General features: G+C 41.4%; 1 long non-coding RNA gene across 2 annotated transcripts; it reads left to right on the top strand.

The window, feature by feature from the left end:
- The first annotated feature begins 1,201 nt into the window (after positions 1-1,201).
- Positions 1,202-19,119, top strand: LOC126059662 (uncharacterized). Of its 2 annotated transcripts, none has more exons than XR_007513469.1 (4): positions 1,202-2,849; positions 7,751-7,869; positions 17,016-17,168; positions 18,861-19,119. It is a non-coding gene; the product is annotated as an uncharacterized LOC126059662 (long non-coding RNA). The 2 variants fall into 2 exon arrangements; XR_007513470.1 differs by having other exon boundaries at positions 1,202-2,886.
- The last annotated feature ends 755 nt before the right edge of the window (positions 19,120-19,874 follow it).

The raw sequence follows: 19,874 nt of genomic DNA, 5'->3' as shown, positions 1-19,874 counted from the left end.
GGGTCACTATGAGTCAGAATCAACTCAATGGCAATGGCAATGGGTTTTTTTGTTTTTTTTTCACATTTCATTCTTTGCCTCCAGTAGGAATGTATTGTTCTCATACACTCATTATTATATTGTTCTCACAGGCTCCTTTTCATTCTTTTAAAAAAAAAGACCATTCTTTAAAAAAAAAAAAAAATTTTTTTTTTTTTTTAGAGAGCCTTAAAATCAACACTTGGTTGATCCACTGAGTGCAAGGTTACCTGCAGTCGTTCAGTTTTGGGATCTGTTCTTTGTTAAGAAATTTCTGAGTTGACCACAAAATCTGATTTCACTTAGAGATTGGATGTGAAAACTTGGTTTGGTGATCATTTGTATAATTTTTTTTTTCATCTGACTTTTAAATTTTATTATCAGTGGCTTGCTTGAACAAACTCACATTTTCCTTTTCTGATTGAGGCCCTAGTCCTAATCGTGAATGCAAGGAAAGGGAAGATAGGAGGCCACAGAGGAAAAAGCATAAGCTGTGGAGGCAGACACAGGGGTTTGAATCTCAAATCTTCTGCTTATTAGCTGAACTTAAAAGCAGAGAGAACTTCTGCTTTCTGTTTTCTGATGATGCTGAGTTGGTAGTTTCTCTGAAGCTCAACCCAGGTTTGACCCAATATATATTCTACCTGAAAGGGTTGAGCACCTTTTACTCATGAGTAAAGTGCCCTGGAGAGCTGGGGAAAAAAAGATGACTTGGAAGTGAGCCAATTTTATATGTAACGTGAGTATGTCTTTCACCATTATTCATATACATACGTGTTTACAGAAATTGCTGAAATTTGAAAGTCATCCTTTAAATCTGGTACTAGTATTTGTATTAAGATATAAAGGCTTATAATAGGTTTGTTTGATCTCATCTTTGTGTTGACAAACATACACTCCTTTGCTTCAAAAAAAAAAAAACTTCTACATGTACATAAAAGAAATCATGACTCTGTTTCTACACATTTCCTGAATGCTATCTGTGATTAGACAATTAAATGTGATTGGCAATTAAATGTGTTTTTGATGTTTACTGACACTTTATAGAAAAGATAGATTAAGTATTGACTCTGGGAAGGAGTCAGTACCCACCCCCTCCCCCCACAAGGATCTTCAAAACCTTCCTAGGATTGGACACAATACATGGGGTATTTTCATTTTTTTTTATTGTAATGACAATAGCTAACATTTAAGGAGTGCAAACCATGCACTAGGGCAAATGTTAAGACCATTGTGCAAATTGCTTTGTTAATATTTAATTCTACAGATATTCGATGAGCGCCCAATATGTTTCAGGTACTGACCTAGGGATGTGTGTGTGGTAGTACAACAAGGTTGTGAACATTCATATGCATATGAGGTAGTAGAAGATAAATGTCATCTGGTGGCACAACTGCTACCAGAGTAAAGGTAAAATGAGAACTTTTTGGCTGGGGTAGTTATGAAGGCTTGTGGCAAGGGTGCTGCTTAAATTGGACCATGACTAGTAGGGAGAACTTTAAATGGGGAGGCTTGAGCTGACCATAAGTATATGTTAGGTAAAGGAATGGCAAGCACAAAGATGATAGGATAGAGATTAAGAATTTATATTCTGTGACAAAGGGGCCTTGGTGACGTTAATGATTAAGCACTAAATTGTGCTCATCTGCTAACCAAAAGGTTGGTGGTTCAAACCTACCCAGGGCTCCAAGGAAGAAAGACCAGCTGATATGCTTTTCTAAAGATTATAGCCAGGAAAATCCTATGGGACAGTTCTACCCTGGGGCTACTATGGGTCGGAATTGACTTGACAGCACCTAACAACAACAACAATCTATGACATCAGCTTTGAACGATTGTGGGCATATCTCATGTCCAATGAGAAATCGAAAATTGATGTCATGACTTAAAAATATGATTGCTCTTATTTGTATATTTAAATCAAATCTTAAATATTGTTACTTTTTTTTGATTTGGACTTGTTTTTCACACGAAGATTTCAAAAAAGGGACTGTCTTTTATTCAGTAAGCTCTCTATTGGAGACATTCCCAGCCAACCTTCCTAGACTGCCATTTTATTTTATGTCTCTAAATTTACATGCAAAATCTATGACCTGTCTTCATGTGTATTTCAGTTATGGTCCTATGTCTCTAGACAGTGTGGAGAATGCATCGTGTCTTCTGGGGGGGACTCTGGCAAACAGCACCATCCCTGCAGTGGGCAGAGGTGATGGCGGAGGAGAGGTGTGGCCAGTGTGAGGAGAAGCGGCGGTCCTCCTCCGTGCATGTGTGTAAAGGTCACTCCTGAGGAGCGCAGATTCTGCTCAGATCCAATGGATGCAATAGTCAAACAGTTGGCAAGAAACAAAGGTGGTGTCTTGCTGTGCAAGGTTTTCAGTGAAAGAACAGAGCCTATTGTAAAATGAAGGTAGAGGACAAAAGGACGTGAGTGCTCTGTGGGAAAACCTACATGAATGTTTACATGTACATAAAAGATACCATTTCGCTCTTTCTACAGATCTCCCAGGTGTTAATACACCGCCTTGGATCAGTAATGGGCCCTCTCACTTTCCAAAATGCTTCACTTTTGAAGAATTTTGTCACGTTACTGCTGTTACATTCTTACCATAGTAAAGACAGATATCCTTATTATCTGCATTCCACAGGAGATGAAACTGGGGAATCGGTGATTTAACGGTGTGATTTACACAGCCAGATGCTGGAAGAAGAGAGACGAAAACCTAGGATGCAGCAAAGGCACAGCTTTCTGACCCAGCATTCCACGGGCTTCTGGACCTGCTCAGCCTTTGTTCATCATGTGCTGGGGACAGAGACACAGCTGCATTCACAGTGTACGTCTTGGCTGAAGCCTGTGTTCTAGTCCATAAGGTACCACCACTGGGGAGAACATGTGTGCAGATGGGACATTGATTCCTGACTTTCAGGCCCACCTGTGCCGGTTATTTGTGCTGGGCTTCAGAGCAAGTAACTTAGTCCAGGGTGACATATGTGTCATTTTTAAACTCACTGCTATCAAGTCAATTCTGACTTGTGGCAATCCTATAGGACAGAGTAGAACTGCCCCATAGGGTTTCCAAGGCTGTAAATCTTGACGGAAGCAGACTGCCACATCTTTCTCCCACGGAGTGGCTAGTGAATTCGAAGTACCAGTGTTTTGATTAGCGGCCAAGCGCTTTAACCACTGCACCACCAGGGCTTCTTATGTCATCATTAAGCCTTAGAAAGTGACTTTAAAGGGTATGATAAGACTTACTGCAAGTGAGATGCCCAGCCGCCACACATCCAGCATACGTGTCGTGTCTCTAATGCACATCCATGATGAGCTCATTGGCAGCTGGTGTTATTGCAGCAGGAGATCGGGAGAGGAAAGGCAGTAGAGTTTCCTTGTTCCCTTATAGTCTTCCGCAGGTGAAATCTAGTCTAGTCAGGGGAGCCTAAACATCAGGAGGACCACTCACAAGGACGGTTGTTACAGCTTGCCAGAGTCAACCTAGAGAACTTGTAATGAGAAACTTGTCCATGCTGTCTACCATCAAACCTTTGGCTCACAGCACAGTATGCTTACCTGATTATCTGTTGGACATGTCTTAGTAGCGTTATCTTAAAAAGAGTGTGCAAGTTGCCCTTGCTGTCTCTCTAGGGTCAGTAGCTACCAGAGAGAAATCAAATGCCAGCTCCTACCCACCCTCCCTGGATAACAAGCTGGAGATAATAGGTGTTGGTAGCACTATGCAACCCATTTATTGCCTATTGATGGCAATTATATTTTATATGCTGACACAATTATAATTGAGTCATTATTTGCTCCTTTTGCTCTTCTTATAGTTGATGGGGGCTGGGAGTTGGAGAAGGATCAAAGGGGAGTTTGCTGAGCAGGAGAGCAACTCTGCTATAGCCAGGTCTGCCATCCACATCATAACAGAAGCTACCTTTAACAACAATGATAAAAAATCACCACATCTTTTGAGCAATACTCTAAAGAACACTGTCAAATAGCTCAACATTTTTTAAGTTAATCCTCACAAAAACCCTTTGAAGTAGATTATTATCCTCGTTCTAAATCTGTGGAAACCGAGACTCAGGGTTAAGAAATTTGCCCCCAATTACCTAGCTAAAAGTGGCATACCTGGGAATAGAATTCTGCTCTGAGCTTGGCTCCAAGGCTCTTTCTATTGGATCACATTGCCCCCTGTATAGTTTTAATTTGAAGTTTTTCTTTTTTAATTTTATTCATTTTGTTATTGTTGCTGAGAATATACATAGCAGAACATACACCAATTCAGCAGTTTCCACATGTACAGTTCAGTGGCATTGATTACATTCTTCAAGTTGTGCAGCCATTCTCACCCTCCTTTTCTGGGTTGTTCCTCCCCCGTTAGCATGAGCTCACTGTCCCCAAAGTTTCCTGTCTAATCTTTCAAGCTGCTGTTGTTAATTTGATCCCATATAGATAGTTCTTAAAAGAGTATGATGCTCATGGCAGACACTTTTTACTCCTTAAGCTAAACTATTATTTGATTTTAAGAAGACTTCAGGGAATATTCCTGGTTTAAGGTTTAAAGATTATTTCAGGGCAATAGTTTTAGGGGTTCATCTACCTACATGGCTCCAGAAAGTCTGAGTCCAAAATTTGAAGTTCCTTAATGAAAGATTTCATAAGTCAGTTCAGAGTGGTAGTAAGGAAAACTCTTACCATGAGCAGAGACATCTAAGTATACTCCTTTTCATGTCACCCTGTTCGTGGGTCATTTCCTGACCTCCGTCCACCCTTATGATTCCATTTCATGATATCTATCATCCTTATGAGTGGCTTCCGTGGTGTTAGTAATGCATATTAACCCCATCTTGTTATCCAAGGAGGATGGGTGGGAGCTGGCATTTGATTTCTCCCTACTGGCTACTGATGCTAGGGGGACAGCGAGGGCAACTTGCACACTAATTTTAAGAGAGTGCTACTAAGGAAACCCTGGTGGTATAGTGGTTAAGAGCTACAGCTGCTAACCAAAGAGGCTGGCAGTTCGAATTCACCAAGCGCTCCTTGGAAACCATATGGGGTAGTTCTACTCTGTCCTATAGGGTCGCTATGAATCAGAATCGACTCGATGGCTATGGGTTTGGGTTTTTTGTTTGTTTGTTTGTTTACTAAGACAATAATATTATTAACTGAATCATCTTGTGTCCTGGAGCCAAATGTTTGATGGCTTTGGTCATCTTCCCTAACCAGAGAAGCAGGGATGTGGGAACCCAAACTCATGGCCCATTCGATCAAGGGCTTGCTCATTTGGAAATTAAAAGGTCTTCACTTCCCACCACACTCTTGATGAGAATCAGTAAAGGAGAAAAGGCTATTTATGGAAGTTCTAGCGTTGGTCACTCTGACTTGGAAATGCTGTCACCAAGCCTTGCCCTGCATTTTGCTGAGTGGCTGAAGGGACTTTTAACTGGGCAGCCATGAGCTCTTTCAGAGAATACTAAAACAGCATCTAAGTATGGTCCACGTGCCTCTTCATTTGAATAGCCTCAGGTATTTTAGGTAAATTTAGACTCTAGAATTACTGTTTTGTTGGAGTTGGTAGGAGAGATGGGCAGAAATATTCAAGTTTTATCAGTTTCCCAGAGGAATCTTACGAACACTAAAGTTGGAAAAATATTTCCTTAGATGATTCTTGGAGGGGCTTCTGGGTATATGAATCTTCTGACATTGCCTCCAAAATGTGTGTATATGAAAATGCCTTCACCCCCGTCTGGAACGATTCCAAGCTTTCGATCGCTTCTCAGAGGAATCTTTAAATACACCAACATAAGATCCTCTGAAGCAGGCTGGTGGAGAGATGATGACTTACATATAGGATGGCACTCCAGCTCTTGAGAAAGAGGAAAGATAATGCATTTCCCTAGGAGGCCATCTTTCTGCTATTGAAATAAACACTTTGCTTTGTGGATCCTGTAATGAGAATGAGTTTAAGGGAACCACTTTTCCTGGTTGTCCACGTAAAGAAGAGTAAGACGAGTGTTCTGTGGATAAAAGGATGCCTATTTTTTAAATAATGATCAGTGGCGAAGACTCTGGAAACAGACTCCTTGGATTTAAAATCCTGCCTTAACATTCACTAACTCTGTGCCTTCACGGAAATAATTTTGTGACTCCATGCCTTAGTTTCCGCATCTGTAAAAGATACAAGCTTAAAGATTTGTTATGAGAGTTAAGTGCTAAGATAAGTAGCACTTAGAACAATGCCTGACACATAGTAAGCACTCAGTAAATGTTAGCTCTTGTATTATTATTGTTAGTTATTATTGTCATCATTGTATTAATGACAACAATCATGATAATAAGCATAATGTCTAATATCCACTTAGTGAATGTGTATAATATGTTGCTTGTGATATTCCTACCCTTTTTTTGTAATTATGTTCTCTTCATTTTCCATTTCCATCTCTTTGAGAGCTGAAACTCTTTCTTGTCTTTAGGTATTTTTTCCTTAAATATCTATATCTCTTACAGCACTTATAACTATTTGCTGAGAGTAAATATTTGCTTTATATTTGGTCTTTCCTTGGTTCACAAGAGCAAATAAAGCCCCTGATTTTGTACATGAATGCGATAGAATATTATACAGCTGAGAATGTCTGGAAGAGTAGGACTGAAATGTTACCAGTAATTATGACCGAGTATTTTAATTATATACAACTGTCATTGAAATTGGATGTATTTTCTAATGTTTCTTCTGCAAACATGTAATGTTTGTGTTACTTTTAAAAAAATATTTGAAAACTAAGAAAAAATAGCTTGGAAACTTAGCATTATTGAACATAATTCTAGGCAACTGAATTTCACAAAGCCCTCTAGCGACTAGCATTGATAGTTAGTTTTGATGACAAAGTGACAAGAATATCACTTATGTTTTTTCTTCTGAATGTGCACTAGCAGATTTTCCAGGCCTTTTTTCATCAGATTATTATTTTTTTTTAATTAGAGAAGAAGCAGATTTGGAGGTAACTGTACTGACAAGACATGTACGGTTCGTCTATGTTCTCCTGACCCATAGTTCCAACAAATGGAGTGTATATATATCAAGTTAAATCTTAACCTTTAGCTCGATCTTGATGTTCATCTATCCATCCATCCATGCATCCATCCATCCATGCATCCATCCATGCATCCACCCACCCATCCATGCATCCATCCACCCACCCATCCTTCCACCCACCCACCCATCCATCCACCCACCCACCCATCCATCCACCCACCCACCCATCCATCCACCCACCCACCCATCCATCCATCCACCCATCTATATATGTATACATAGTAAGTCACGCCCTCATGTTCTACCTCACTCATGAAGGTGAGACATTAAATGGTCTGGTGAGGCCATGGAAAAGAAGTTCACTGATTGAGTCACTTGAGTGAGAGAAAACCTTTAGGACAAAAGGAGAGAAGAAGAGAGAGAACAAAAGAGAGAGATGGAGAAAGACAAAAGGAGTAAAGGAGAGAGAGGGAGAGAGAGAAGCTGAGTCAGAAACATGGAGGCACAGAGCCCTAAAAAGAGAATCAGAAAAAAGTTCTGAAGACAACGAAAGGAGAGAGCAACAATGGAGAACTTGTAATTCAACAAAGTTTTTTAAAATTACCAGAGTAGGACTTCATCTTCCATTCACTAGAATCGTTTCTAATGTCCTTACAACCCTCTCTCAAATTTGGTATAAGTTCGGTATGTTTTATTCACAGATGCCATGTCCTCCAGCTGAAGGACTCATGATATGTGCACCCGATTGCAAAGCACAGGGGGAACCAGTAACCACCAGTTCTTTTAGAGGCACGTGCCTGTACTCCTGACTTGACAAAGGGTATTTCCAACTTTATTTATTTATTTATTTTAAACTCAGAATGCTTTTTACCTTTGAAACCAGATTCACCCTAGTGGCTAGATTTCTAGTTTGGACCACATGAGCCCAAGGTCCTTCTATTAGAGTTCACGCTGTGATTTGGTTAATATGGGCACCAAACTAGAATTGGCAATTTCATTTCTGGTAAAAGCTGTGTTTTACAGCCCATGCTGAGTTGTGGCTGTGGTAAAGCCGGTGGCTTAAATGCGTTTGCTTTTTTGACTCTCCAACCACTTAAAAAAAGGTAGATGGCAAACACCCAAGCCAAGTTTTAGTTCTTTCGTTTATGTATTTTAGGCATTTGCGCTCTTTGAAGAAACTAGGACAAGCTGAACATTGTGTTTTTTGTTTTTGTTTTTGTTTGCTGTCTGTAAAAGCTACATTTTGGTTTTATTAACAGCTAATTAAATGTTACTTAATTAACAAATAATTGTTATAATGAACTATTAACAGTTGTTCATTTGAGAAGTGAGACTGGTGATCTAGATCAGGGATGCTCACACTATGGCCCACAGGCCGAATCTGCTCTACCACCTGTTTTCATAAAGTTTCTTGTTTTTTTAATTTATTTATTGTGCTTTAAGTGAACGTTTACAAATAAGTCTCTCATACAAAAAGTTATACACACCTTGCTATGTACTAGCTGCTCTCCTCCTAATGAGTTAGCACACTCCTCCTCTCCACCCTGTATTCCCATGTCCATTCAACCAGCTCCTGTCCCCCTCTTCCTTCTCATTTCGCCTCCAGACAGGAGCTGCCCGCATAGTCTCAGGTGTCTACTTGAGCCAAGAAACTCACTCCTCACCAGCGTCATTATCTTATAGTCCAGTCCAATCCCTGTCTGGAGAGTTGGCTTCGGGAATGGTTCCAATCTTGGGCTAACAAAGGGTCTGGGGACAATGACCTCCAGGGTCCCTCCAGTCTCAGTCAGACCATTAAGCCTGGTCTTTTTACGAGAAAAATAAAGTTTTATTTATGCACAATTATGCTCATTTGTTTTTATGTATTGTCTGTGGCTGTTTTTCTGCTACAAAAGCAGAGTTGAGAAGTTCTAACAGCGATCACATGGCCCGCAAAGACTAAAAGATTTTCTATATGGCCCCTTACAGAAAAAGCTTCCTGGCCCCTGACCTAGATGGTAGGGAGGACATTTTTAACCATTTCTTTTATATTTGCTTGTGTTATTTTGAATTTTTTTCCCCATGTGTATGTATTGCTTTTACAATAGAACTGTTAAAACATGGTTTAGCTTATTGTTGTGCTAAGTGCAGAGATGTAGCCCTTGTCCTTGAGGTTGCGTACGGAAGGGGCAGGTACAGAAGCAGCAAAATTGCAATTTGTTGTCATAAGTGCATAATGACCATAATAAAGATTTTTGCAAGTTGCTGTTGGGACTAAGCGAGTCAGAGAGTCAACTAATTCCTCCTGAAAGTGGGAAAGAATGATTACGCAACGTAGTGGTATTTGAGCTGGCCTTTATACATGATTAGAAATTTGCCAAAAACCAAAAAACCAAACCCATTGCCATTGAGTCGATTTCGATTCATAGGACCCCATAGAACAGAGTAGAACTGCCCCACAGGGTTTCCAAGGAGCAGTGGGTGGATTCAAACTGCTGACCTTTTGCCAAGCTCTTAACCACTGTACCACCAGGGCTCCAGGAATTTGCCAGGCCAAAGATTTTAGGAGGGGGAAAGAACATTTATGCCCATTTTTGCCACCTTGATTTGAGTATTAGGTTCATCTGAGCAGTTCTTAACCCATTTAACAAGATGTGACCAAGCATTGTTCCATTAACAAGTCTCTTCCATCTTCATGTCACTTGCAGCTCAGCTTAAAAGTTTTAAACATCACATTTTATCTCCCTATCCTTTTAATCGGAAACCCTGGTGGCGTAGTGGTTAAGTGCTACAGCTGCTAACCAAGAGGTCAGCAGTTCAAATCCGCCGGGGGCTCCTTGGAAACTCTATGGGGCAGTTCTACTCTGTCCTGTAGGGTTGCTATGAGTCGGAATCAACTCGATGGCAGTGGGTTTGGTTTTTTTTTTTTTTTAATCCTTTTAATCATCGTGTCTGACTAGATAAAAGAGCCTGCATTCCTAAACAGGAAGGTTTACCTTAAATCTTAACAAACACTTGCTCTCTCATCTTCTCTTGCCTGACTGAGCTATGTGTGCTGAATAAAAATTCCATGCATTTCCTTACAAAGTCCATCTTGGGTGCTGAATACATGCAAATTCCATGCAGTTCACTACAAGTCCGTTCTGAGAAAAATTAAAGACCTGTGCTATGACTTCTCCCTGAGGGAGGGGATGTAAGTCAGACAGAGACAAGGCCAGCATTTTCATGAGCAAAGCCATTGTCAAGGTTAGTGACTCTACTGTGGCCTCCTATAAACTTATCACTACCTCATGGTAGCATAGGAGATAAGCAACCACTCCAGATTCCTCATAGCATTTGGCCATCTCTTCAAAGCCTCCTGAATGAGATACACATTTTCAATTCATGTGGTCAAGGGAAGTATGAGAATCTAGGCTGCTGAGTTCAGTCAAGGGAACTGAATTGGTAGATAGCTTAAGCTCTAGCTAAGATTGCTTAGCTAGGCATATCTGCTGAGTCTGCTACTAATGGAATCATTTCTGTTGCTTGTCCCCCCTTTCTTGAATTATCCTAGTATGGCTCAGTTCTCAGAAAAGACTATAGATGTAAATGTTTTTTATGGCAAAAAGGTTCTTTTCACGTTAAGAAATAAAATTTGGGGAAACATTCAAAGTCTTTTGTCCCCCCCCCCAAAAAAAACTATCAGTCAATTCCCTATACCAACAAATGCTCTAGGGCTTTTATGAACTGAAGGATTTATTTATCCAATTTTGAATTAATTAATTAATGAATAAGAAGTGAAGGCTGTACTTTCATTGCTGAATTTCTTCCCTCACATCTTTATTTCAGAGTTATCATTCATGAAAGCATCTCAGTAGGGAAGCAAAGGATTGAGTTGGGTCTTGATATGGGATGCTGTGAGAAGGAACAAGAAGTGGTGTGTAAATTAGGAGAGCATGTAGAATGAATGACTGATTGTTAGTTATTTGACCAATTCCTCCCAGCAATGACTTTTAGTGCTCCATTCCCACTGAAGTTAGAAATGGAGCTAATGGAATAACCAAATTAATTAACCAGTTCAAACAACTTGTGGAAACCACAAGTTATGACTGAATTGGTGAGTTGCTATTAAGAGTAAGACTCTACTACTAAAAATATTAGAACTGTTTATGTAATGGCAGGGACTTTCTTTCACTGATGGACTGTACCAGAATGCCAAGGTGTATAGGTGAGGGTGTTCTAAAAGATGGCATCTCTGTGTTCTTAAGTCTCTATCGAGTGAATCCCTTGCCATTCTACATGCATAGTTGGGTTCCAGCTCAAGTCCACTTCTTCTGAAAACAGACCCAGTTTTATGTTGTCTTGGTGCCGTAATCTTCCTGGTGGTGTTGATTTCAGATCCTCACTGAATGGCTCCATGAAAATTTAGTAAGTACCAAGAGTCTGTGTCAGGGGCTGGCTCAGTTCATTCCTACTACATATATTGTCTGTGGCTGTTTTTCTGCTACAAGGGCAAAGTTGAGTAGTTGCAACAATGATCATATGGCTTCCTGTGTGATGCAGCTTTTCTCTCCGCCTTCGCATTCTTCTTCTCTTCCTCCCCTTCTCTCACTCCTTCATCTTCTTCTCCTCATTTCTCCTTCCACTCCCTCTTCTTCTTTCTCTCTCCCTCCCCACCCCCTAAGAGGCTGCTCTTTTATTTGGAAAAACTATCTGTTCTATTTTTAGAAAGGCTTGGAACCACTTGTTTGACCCCGACTATGTGTTTTAGGACGATTACAGCCTGTGAGAAGATAACATGAAGGCAAAACCTCAGAGAAGCCCACTCTATTTCCTTAAGAGGATATTACTTTTATAAAAGGTGATTGCAGGTATCAGTAAAATTATATGAGGAAAAGTAAAACAGGTCACTGCAGTAGAGTCAGGCTTACCTGGTTTATGAGGTCCATTTAAGTAATTATTAAAAGCTAAGACATTTAGAGAAATCTTACCAGCATTCTATTAAAGTCAAAGTAGCTAAAGTTCAAGTTTGAATGGTTTTAGCCTTTTTGTTGTTTCAAGAACATTCTCTTCCATTTGAGGAGGTAAACTGAGATGTGGAGAGGCCTGGGACAAGAGTCAGGAGATTAGCTTTTTACTCCTTCTCTGCTGTTAACCAGCTCTGTGACTTACTATCTGCTAATATGGAAATAAATATACCCATTTTCCAGGTTGGCTGTGAGGATTTCGTAAGCTATGAAAGCCACTGGCACAGTGAGGGCCTGTCACACTGTGTATTCACAGTGAATGTTGCTTAGTTGAATCTCTGTGACCATCTTTTCTAAGAGTTTATTCGGGAAGTTTCTCCAAATACAGGGGTTTCATGACATGCCAGAGGGGCAAATCTATAATGTCCAGACTTGCCGATGAGCATTGGAACTTCAGGAGTCTGTCTGAAGCTTGCATCCAGGATGCTGTTTTCAGGCTGGGAGAAGATCGTGGGACCTGACCCAGGAGATGAGAGTTTTAGTCACGATTTTTCCCTCATTAGTTGTTGTGTGACTTTAGGGCCAGTTGCAAAACCCTCCTTGAACATTAGCTGCTTCTGTTGATTTGTAGGCACACTTCTGCAATCTAGAATAGCATGAGCTCTGAGCGAGACTGCCTGAGCTTGAATCCCAGCTCTACCTGTTACTAAATGGTGACATTGGCCAAGTGACTGAAATGTCTTTGCGTATCTGTTTTCTTATCTGTAAAATGAGCATAAAGATAAGAATACCCACCTCCTAGGATCTTCAAGATGCTAACATGAATCAACACATGGCAAGTGCCTTAGCAGAGTGCTTGTCACCTGATTAAGACCAAAACCAAACCAGGTACTGTTGAGTCCGTTCCCACTCATGGCAGACACGTGTGTTAGAGTAGAACTGAGCCTCATGGGGTTTTCGATGGCCATGCCAGGCCTTTCTTCTGAACCACCAACCTTCTGAACCACCAACCACTAGCCGAGTGCTTAACTATTTGCAGCACTCATGTCATGTGATAAAAGCTCAATAAATGTTGACTGGGATTTTTTTTTTTTTAATTTTTTTCTTGCCCTCATTTGAATGAAATCACCAGTCATCAAAATTGGAATGCTGTGTACATTGTTAACACAGTGTCAGTGCTACAACAGTTCTCTGAAGTTCCCCTTTATGAGATTTAACAAAATCTGTCTCATGCTTAGTTTTGTTTTACCTGGCTTTTTCTTTTTTTCTTTCTCCTTGTCTTCTCTGTGTGACATAACAATAACAACAACGATGGTCCAGGGCCGAACTGCCAGAAACCAAGGATGAAAAAGAGCACCCCACTTCCTCATTTGTGTCCCTGTTTCTTTGGCCGTAATTCCTCAAATATGTCCTCAGGAGCCACATAGCTGTAGGCACAGCCAGTTTTTCTGCCTAGAACCAGGGACAGAAGGTTTCTGCTTTTTTCATGGCAGGCTCATTTTCTCACTCAGGGATTAAGCATTTCTGCATTCAAATGGAAGTTTCTGGACATTCTGCTCCCACTCCAGCCCCAGCCCCAGCTCCGGCCCAGGCAAATGTGGGTGTGGCAGGGAGTGAGTCTTCCTGATCCCACTGAGGGAGCTCAAAACCGGTGCAGCTTCAGATGTGACCCTCTCTCCTGGCAACGATGGTGTCAGATCAAACAGGAAGATGCTCCCTGCAGAGAGCAGACCTGTGCCAAAGGCCAAACAAATCTCAAGAGGAATTGCTGTTATTCCTTCCTGTTTGTCATTCACAGGCCTGTCTCCCTGAATCTTTTTCAGGGATACTGGTATCCTGACTTTGTTGTTGTTGGGTACTGTTGGGTCAATTTTCAACTTGTAGCAACCCCATGTGACAGAGTAGAATACTCCCACACTGTTTTCTAGGTTGTAGTCTTATGGGAGCAGGTTGCTAGGTCTTTCTCCCACTAAGCAGCTAGGTGGGTTCAAACCACTGACCTTTCAGTTAACAGCTAAGTGGTTCACTGTTGGACCATCAGGGCTCCTTATACTGACTTTAGACATCATTATTTAAATACTGGTTTGTTGTTTGCTCTCAGCGTTGGCCTGGATTAGTGGTTCTGCTGCCTGTCAGCTGCGTGAACTTGGGCATGTGCTTAATGTCTCTGAGTCTTAATCTTCTTATTTGTATGGTACAGGTAGTCATGCCTGCTTGGGATATGATCAATAAAATTTCAACTTTGTAATTCTGAAATCTTAGGCCTACAAGCTGAGAAGGGAGCTTACATCCTCTGATGGTTAAGATTGTGTGTCAATTTGGCTAGGCCATGATTCTCAGTGTTTTGGCAGTTGTATAATGTGATCCCTTCCCTGTTGAAATTTGATTTGTGATCACCCCCATGATGGAATCTACTGAGTGGTACCAGTGGGGGTGGGGCCTGTGGCAGCTCACTGCCCCCTCAGCCTTCATCTCTCCACCTTCTGCCACCTACTAACTTCCTGCTTACCTTGCCAAGGTCATTGGCTTGTTCTGGATCCAGCAGCTGTCTCTTGTCTGCCTCTGGTTCTTGGTACTTGAGCTAGCATCTTACCTGTCCAGCTTGGGATTCATCAATCTTCATGGCCTGCGAGCAAGAGTTCTGCTCCGCAACCTGCCGATCTTGGGTTTACCAGCTTCTGCACCTCCGTGAATTGGGAAAGGCCTCTATTCTGATCCAAGGACTTGGGACGTTCCAACCCATACAATCACTTGAGCTGTTTCCTTGATATAAATCTCTCCCTATATATATTTATACACTTTACTACTTTTGCTTTTCTAGAGAACGCAGCCTAAGACACATGCTATCTATGCAGCCCTTACCTGCTGCAGGTTCCGTCCCCTCAGCGACAGGTGATCCTCCAGCTTCAGACTGAACTCTGACTTGGCTGGTGAGCTGCTCTCCTCAGGAGCTCAGATTGTTAGAAAGTTCCTTTTTATGCTGGAGTGAAATCTGAACCTTCCCGTAACTTTTACCTCTTTGCTTCTCTTTCATCTCTAGATTCACCAATAAATCTGATCCCTAAAATGCATTTCCCAAATTTGTAGTCAGATCAGTCATCTAGAAGGACAATATCCCCACTCCTCTGCAGACCTAAGAGAACCTATCACCAAAATAGGGGCATAGGAATCCATTTTTTTGACAATACCCCCAATTAATTTATAAAGCAAATTTGGGACATAAGGTAAATTTGAGAAATGGGGCCTGATCCACAACAGTAAAAGATTACTAGACTTGAAACTTAGCTTAAAGGCCAAATGCTTTTTTACCCTGTCCCCCCACCAGTATTTCCAAAGGGTCCTAGAGTCTTAGATACTGGGCTTTACTTAAAAGACACACTTCATTTTTGGTGATTATCAATATCTCACAATTGGAAAGAAGTGGCTTCATATATCTGTGGATCAAGGCCAAAGAAAGGGAGTTCTCCATACAGAAGCAGTCATACTTTAAAGAGGACTCCCACCTCTCCCCAGAGGCTCTGCCACTGATGCAAACCAGCTGCATTTCTCCATCATAGGCTGATACCACTGCTAAAAATAGTCAAAACTCAATGAAATTTGAACATAAAGTTTATTCTGAGCAGTTATTCTATATGCACATAGGGAGACCATTTTGATTCCAGAAGAAACAAATGTTTTCAAGAAGCTAGGTAGAATGAGGCTTATACAGAGAAGAGGAGGGAGGAATATAGAAGACCAACCATTGGCTAATCTTAACATGATTGAGTGAGCCCTGCCCTCCCTCTTTGCTGAGATCAGCTGAAAGCAGGTCACAAGGTGGTCTCTGGCCCTCCACCAGCTGTATCTTTAAAAATTCAGATTTAGTAAGCCTGGCTTCAAACAGGAAAGAAAGGATTCACAACTTTAGATGAAAGAAAAGCTGCTGGCTGATTAATTTTGATCAAGGATTTCCTCAAAGCACACATTAGGCTTCCTGGGTAAGAAAACCCCAAAATCAAAGCAAGATACCTGCTATCAATTTCTCTCTTTAGTACCACCTTTTGTGACATGAATAAAATCATTGTGTTATCATCTAATGGCTGATGACAAGCAGCATACAGTTGATTAGTAAAGCAAAATACAACTGAACAAAACTGAAACTGCTGGTTGTTTAGCTCCAGCAGAGTTCTCAAAAACCAGTACAAAATCCAGAGCCCAGACACATTTTCCCTCCATCTGTGCTTCCTCTCCAGCCCAGAGAAGCATTAACCTGATTGGGCCTGGTGCCCTGGGATGCCTCCAGCCCACCGTTTGCCCAGGCTTTCCTGATGGCACAGGCTTCTCTTTATATAGAGGAGGATCAGTTCCAATCCTGACCTCTTGTGTCCATTAAGAAGGATAAAAAGTCATCAGCCTAAATGACTTCTTGGCCCTGGTACTGGGGGTGCTCACATCTGGAGGGCTGGTCCTCATGGTCCAGGGTGTGATGAGGGCTGAGGAGTGAACATGCTCTGTTCTCCTCTTTCTCACGCTATAACTTTAATGACCAGAGATGTCAGACTATTAAATCTCTAATTTTGGCTCTTGTAGAAGGGTAGATAAAAATTATGAAATAACAAGAAACAGAAAAGGCAAGGAGAGCAGAAGTGAGGGAGAGGGAGAGGAAGAGACATTGTAATCTACTCTTTTTTTTAATTAAGAAAAAAAATCAGAACTGTAAGTACCCTGAGTCTGAAAGTTGTAGGTCACTTGAAAAGAGGACTAGTGTCTCTTTTATTTGTTGGGCCACCTCAAGAGACATTCCTATCCCCTGTTCCCTGTTGCTAGAGCACTGAGGGGTTGTTGGATTTGGTGGGTGGGAGTTGTAGGGAAGTGGTTTCCAGCAGAGCAGGAGCCACAGCTAAGTGTGGGTATCCCTCCATTGAAGTTGTCCCCTGCAAAAAATGCCGATGAAACTTGGTGCCATTTTCCCATTGAGAATACTAGATTTTTTTCTCTGCATTTCCTGAAGCACTGAAGAACTGAGAAGTGAACTCCTTTTTCATGTGTTCTGTTCTCTCAGGGAGGAGGACGGAGGAGGCAATGGCCTCTCTAGTTTGTTCCTTTCATAGTGAGGCCATGAAACCCTTCTCAAAAGCAGCTGGTCACGCCCAGAATCTGGTTGTCAGTGAAGTCCAGAGGGTTACAGGTCTGGAAAACCTTTTCGAAAATGGATGTGAGTACTTTGTTGTTGTTGTTGTATGCTGTCAAGTTGATCCTGACCCACAGTGACCCTGTATGACAGGGCGGAAATGCCATAAGATTTTTTGGTAATCTCTAAGGGAGTGATCACCGGGTCTTTTCCCCGACGTAGCTTTTGGGTGGGTTTGAATCCCTGACCTTTCAGCTGGTAGCTAAGTGCTTAGCCATTTGGGTCATCAGGGCTCCTAGAGATAGCAAATCCTGAAACCCAGAGCAGGGTTTGATGGACAGCAGGTGCTCCAAATCAGAGCAGAGTGATGATCACAACCAAGGCAGGCACAGTCGTCGTCGCTGACCTGCTGGGAAGTGATCTGAAAGAACTCCAGGAGCTGGGGTGGAAGAGAGGAGTGTCAAGAAGATAGATCTCCAGCGGTGCAGCAAAGAAACCAAACCCATCTCCAAACAGCACCGACACCTTGCAGCTTATCTATTTTTTATTATAGTATGCCTTGGGGGAAAAGAAAAAATGTGAACATGGCAGAGTTCTGGCATCTTCTACCTTCCCTTCCTTTCCCTTCTCCCCAATTCTTTTTTGGTTTTAGATTCAATAGGACAACAACAATCAAAATACTTCAAACGCTTTGCTCCTTTTTTTTTTTTCTTTTTTGATGGCTGAATATGACCCAAGAATAAATTGCCCCACCAGTCAACTGCCCACTCAAAGCTAAAAATTTGGGGAGGGAGAGGTGCTGGGGAAATACAAAGGTACTATCTTCTCCCATCCCAGAAAACCTCCCCACAAAAAAGAAGGAAAAGTTTTATTATTGAATAAGCATTAAACCAGAATGTGATATATCACAGGCAATACACTAAAGAGGCTGCAAACACGTAAAGAAATCTGACCCTTTATAGCGAAGTAGATACAACCCCATTACATTCATGTTTTCCAAAAAAAACCTCTACTTTTCTAGTATCTTTATGGTAGGATGCCTAAAGTTTTGCTTATCTCCTTCCAGGAAACCAGAAGCTGGGGCATGACCTTCCTTGATGATTACATTTCAAAGTGATATTATTCCCAGGTCCTTGAGGGAAACAGCCTTGATTTACATACTTTTCAAAGAGACAGAAATAATTTCCAGTTAGAAAGGAGAGCCACTTCCCTTAGTTTGAACAGAGAGAATGAACACCTCTTATTTTCAATTCATTTATTTGTCCTTATTAGAGTCCTGGTGGTGTAGTGGTTAAGAGCTTGACCGCTAACCAGCGGGTCTGCAGTTCGAATCCACCAACAGCTCTTTGGAAACCCTATGGGGCCGTTCTACTCTGTCCTTTAGGGTCAATATGAGTTGGTATCGACTTGATGGCAACAGGTATTTGTCATTATTAGGAGCCAAGGTGGTGCAGTGGTTAAAACACTCAGCTGCTGACCAAAAGATAGGTGGTTTGCACCCACTGAAGTCTCTGTGGGAGAAAAACCTGGAGATCTGCTCCAGTAAAGACTAAAAACAAAAACAAAAACTTACTGACCTCAAGCCCACTCACTGTGAACCTGTAGGACAGAGTAGAGCTGCCCCATAGGGTTTCCAGGGAGCGACTGGTGGATTCAAACTACCAACCTTATGATTAGCAGCCAAGCTCTTAACCACTGCGCCACCAGGACTCCCCAGTAAAGATTACAGCTTTGGAAAATCTGTGCTTCTTCTCAATCATCTCTCTTTGCCCACAGCGCGGGTCTCCTGGATTGCCTGAGGAGTTGGTTTCCAGGACTGGTGGCTAGGAGGTTGGCAGATTTGCTGTTGATGGAGCCTCCTGGAAAAAGCCTGTGGCAAAAGTTTTCCGGAAAGAAGACCCTCCCATACCACCTGGAGGAGAAAACTCTGGCATCTCTTCAATCTGTCTGGCTTAATTTGTAAACCTTGTTTTCTTTTCTTTGTAAAAACAGTTTTGTAAAGTATTTTTCTTATATCTCTTTTTTTCTGATTATAAAAGCAATTCATAACTGATGCAATAAAAAGCAAGAAATATAAATTATAAAACCTAATGTGACATTCCCCAGTATGTTGCCGCCAACAAATGACCACAGTTAGTGTGCATTCTTACAGTTTTCTTCTGGTGTTTTCCAGAACATACAGGAAAATTGTGTATGTATTTTTAAAACAGTATTTCCACAAACACACAAACACAGAAATTTTGTCATAGAGTTGTTAAAGATAAAGCACAGAAAAATTAAAGTACACAGGGTTTATTGGAGTAGTTAACCTGTATGCATACAGGGAGACCTCACTGTTTCAGAAAAAAACAGGAGGGCCCAACGTGGGGCAGTTACAATGAGTTTTTAAGGAGGAAATAGAGTAGAAAATTAACCACTGGCTATTCTTAACATTAACGGAAATCATGCCCAGCCTTCTGAGATCAGCTGGCATCAGGGTGGTCTCTTTGTCCTGGCCAGCCCTCATTCATTTGTACAATAAAGGTATCTTAATTACTCAGGAGACTTCAAAGGTTTAGGGCAGGGGTTTGAGCTGGTTTGTTCGGGTTCATCCCCCTGCTAAGAACTTGCATTTCCACCCCAGGTATAGTGAATCAGAGTCTATAGTTTAACAAGGTGATCCTCATGTATAAATCTCAAATTTTATTTTCATAAGAATCACCTGGGCATCTTAGTTAGAAGCCCTGGTTTGGGATTATCTTTTCAGGAAAAAACCAAAAGATTAGATTTCTTTTGGTAAAGTTATCTTCT

Source organism: Elephas maximus, chromosome 16, assembly GCF_024166365.1.
Source record: "Elephas maximus indicus isolate mEleMax1 chromosome 16, mEleMax1 primary haplotype, whole genome shotgun sequence".
Taxonomy (NCBI): domain Eukaryota; kingdom Metazoa; phylum Chordata; class Mammalia; order Proboscidea; family Elephantidae; genus Elephas; species Elephas maximus.
This window is presented reverse-complemented; position numbering and strand designations above follow the sequence as displayed.